General features: G+C 38.1%; 1 non-coding gene across 1 annotated transcript; it reads left to right on the forward strand.

Annotated features, from left to right (window-relative positions):
- The first annotated feature begins 377 nt into the window (after window positions 1-377).
- Window positions 378-484, forward strand: LOC139887003 (small nucleolar RNA R71). Its single transcript, XR_011772858.1, has one exon. It is a non-coding gene; the product is annotated as a small nucleolar RNA R71 (small nucleolar RNA).
- The last annotated feature ends 479 nt before the right edge of the window (window positions 485-963 follow it).

Consider the following 963-nt stretch of genomic DNA (forward strand, 5'->3'; position numbering starts at 1 on the left):
AAACATTCTCTCTTTGTTCCATTGTTTGTTCAATACTGAGACAATCTTTTGTCAAATGTGGTCCTCCACACTACTCACAACTAATTCGTATTGTGTGAATATCTTTAGTCATCTTTTCCACTCGTCTCTCGAAAGCATCTAACTTTGCGGAAATGGAATCAAAGTCATGGCTAGAATCGGCTCTAGCCGCTTTAGATGATCTAACGATGTCTTTTTCTTGATGCCACTCATGTGAGTGGGAGGCTGTGTTATCAATAATTTTGTAAGCTTCAGTTGCGGTTTTCTTCATAATGGAACCACCAGCTGCTATATCGATGTCTTTTTGTGTAGTAATGTCGCATCCTTGGTAGAATATTTGTACTATTTGATAAGTGTCTAAACCGTGTTGAGGACATCCTCTCAACAACTTTCCAAATCTTGTCCATGCCTCATAGAGAGTTTCATTTGGCTTTTGTGTGAATGTAACAATTTCTCCTTGAAGTCTCACGGCTTTAGATGCCGGAAAGTTTTTTTCTAAAAAATTTCTCAACTAAAACATTCTATGTATCAATCGCCCCTTCAGGTAACGATTCTAACCAATCTTTGGCTTCTCCCTTTAAAGTCCATGGAAATAACATGAGATAGATCTGTTCATCCTCAACTTCTCTGATTTTGAATAGAGTACAGATCCTATTAAAGGTACGAAGATGTTCGTTTGGATCTTCCTTTGGCGTACCACTAAATTGGCATTGATTAGTTACCATGTGTAGGATTTGTCCTTTGATTTCATAATCTGCCGCATTAATGTCTGGTTGAGTAATGGCGTGACCTTGGCCCGTGTGTGTAGCTCTCATTCGATCTTCCATACTTAGAGGTTCCTGATTTTCCATGATTGAATTTGTTGAATCTGAATCACTAGAAGATTCTGATTTAATGGTTTCTTCCTTGATAATCTCTGGTTGAATGATTTGTGGTTCATGAGGA

This window comes from Rutidosis leptorrhynchoides, chromosome 1, assembly GCF_046630445.1.
Source record: "Rutidosis leptorrhynchoides isolate AG116_Rl617_1_P2 chromosome 1, CSIRO_AGI_Rlap_v1, whole genome shotgun sequence".
Taxonomy (NCBI): Eukaryota; Viridiplantae; Streptophyta; class Magnoliopsida; order Asterales; family Asteraceae; genus Rutidosis; species Rutidosis leptorrhynchoides.